The 2,253-nt window shown below is 35.7% G+C and overlaps 1 protein-coding gene across 1 annotated transcript in view; it reads left to right on the forward strand.

Moving 5' to 3' along the window:
• pemt (phosphatidylethanolamine N-methyltransferase) overlaps positions 1-2,253 on the forward strand; it is a 62,946-nt gene that overhangs the window by 24,658 nt on the left and 36,035 nt on the right. The window lies entirely within an intron of this gene.

Raw genomic sequence — 2,253 nt, forward strand, 5'->3', positions numbered from 1 at the left:
TGTGTGTGTGTGTGTGTGTGTGTGTGTGTGTGTGTGTGTGAGTGTGTGTGTGTGTGTGTGTGTGTGTGTGTTAGACGGGCTGCTGCTATTTTCTACCCTGTTAATAATTTATTAAATCCTGTTACACTCTACACTTTGAGCTCACAACTTTTCCAAGATCAGGGTTTCTGCCATCTTAAAAAAGTCTTAATTCACCCTTCCACAAATGAAGGCCTTAAAAGGACTTAAAGGGACAGTTCAGCCAAAAATAATAATTCTGTCATTTATTCACACTCTTGTTGTTCCAAACCTGTATGAGTTTCTTTCTTCTGTTGAACATAAAAGAACATACGGTAGCCATTGACTCCATAATATGGAAAGTCAATGGGTACCGTCAGCTGAGACAAGCTTTTGTGTTCAGCAGAAGAAAGAAACTTGTACAGGTTTGGAATAACATGAGGGTGAGTAAATGATGATAATTTTCATTTTTGAGTGTACTATCCCTTTAATTCAGAGCGGAAAGTCTTAGGGCCAGTTTTAATAACAAATTGCACCAGCACAAACCATCTTTTGGCATTAAAATAGTACTGTCAGGATTTACTAAAGATGCGCAGTAAAGAATTAGCACTAAAAAGGCATGGACACAGTAATCTTATTGAATATGCATTTGAAGGGGCCATTATTTAACGCCCCCCAAAAAAGCATGTCTTAAACTATTTTGCTCTTGAAATGGCTGCAGTTGTTGCTGCTAGGAGAGGCACCGCAGAGAACAGAGAGCGCGTGGTAGAAGGGAGAGGATTTTGTCCACACGTATTAATTTATTTGGAATGCCAGAAAAACACATTATTATATATACTGTATATAGACGACTTGGAACCCTCAACTAGGAGTGACGCAATAAATACCAGCTCTATCAAAACTTCTAGCAAACCTTCATTTTTTGGCCTCCGGTTCTTTTCAGTGTACTGTGGCTTCTTTATTCTTTATTTGCGGCTGTGCTAATTTGCGCTGCGCTTGGTATATTGCGTTGGTTGATATGTAAATGAGATGTTGCGTCTGTGTTCTTTAATTTGCGTGTTGTTAGCAGGAATTTTCCACACCATCGGCGCTGTTTGGGAATTGAGCTCTCACGCTAATTTGCCCTGTTCAGTAAAACTAGCTCTTAATTTCATAAAGTCGTGGGATTAAATGTCGCATGAACTGAAAAAAAAGAATATCATCCTCCATATATTTGTCTTGTTTTCCAATACAAATATCTGAACATCCTTATATCAAGATACTTGAGATGCAAACTTAACATACGAAATCTTGTTTTCTGGAAAAAAAATTTGATTAAAACAAGATTAAAGGTCTGCCAATGGGGTATGAAAACTTGTTTTCTTTTTGAATTAGGTTCATTTTTATGATCTCATTTTGATGAAAACAAGACTTCTTATGTAATTTAGCTTCTCCAGTGAATGTATTTTAATTTAAGAATCTTTAGACATTTGCACTGGAAAACAAGACATTGCATTTTTTTCATTTTGGTATTTATTTTATTTTTTTAAATGTAAGCAACACTTTTCCTAATATCATACAGATTTCTCTAATTTGTGAAACAAAGTGAAAAGTGAAACAAACCAACTAGTACACATTGATATTACGTACTGATGTTTGTGCTGCTGTTTTTCACCAAAATAATGTCAGTTCCTGGAGGATGATGTCCTATTTTTTTCTTTATTATTTATTATTTAATTTTTTTATTAAACATGAGGGCATGGCCTACCTGTTTTAAACTCTGATGTTGAGCATAATAATTAGCTCTTGTTCAGGTGATTGTTCAAGTTTAGTCACAGGGCACTGACTGAGTCTCTTTTGATGCTGGGTTGGAAAACACGCTAGTTTTAGCTGCATCTTCTGCTCTATCATCTTTCATCTCATTTTTTTTTTCAAGGAAATGACATAAAACAGTCTATATTTGTAATTATTCTGCAATGTCTTTTATTATTCTTTAACACCGTTTTTTTTGGTTTGCCATAAAGTGTGAGTCTTTAAGGAGTTCTTTGTTAAGAAGGCGGCGTTTCTTGGGCTATTTTTTCCACCTTCCTGATTTACGTACGTACCACCTGCGTGCAACTTTTGTCAGCAGGTTTTTGTCACAGTTACTGTATGGACATTTTTCCATGCCAATGGAAACTGGCCATCTGTGTGTTCACTCAAGCATGTGAGAATATGAGACAGGAAGAAAAGAGAGAAATAAGATAAGTATTAAAACTGTGGATATAATCATTTATG

This window comes from Sinocyclocheilus grahami, unplaced genomic scaffold (genome assembly GCF_001515645.1).
Source record: "Sinocyclocheilus grahami isolate Dianchi unplaced genomic scaffold, SAMN03320097.WGS_v1.1 scaffold206.1, whole genome shotgun sequence".
Taxonomy (NCBI): domain Eukaryota; kingdom Metazoa; phylum Chordata; class Actinopteri; order Cypriniformes; family Cyprinidae; genus Sinocyclocheilus; species Sinocyclocheilus grahami.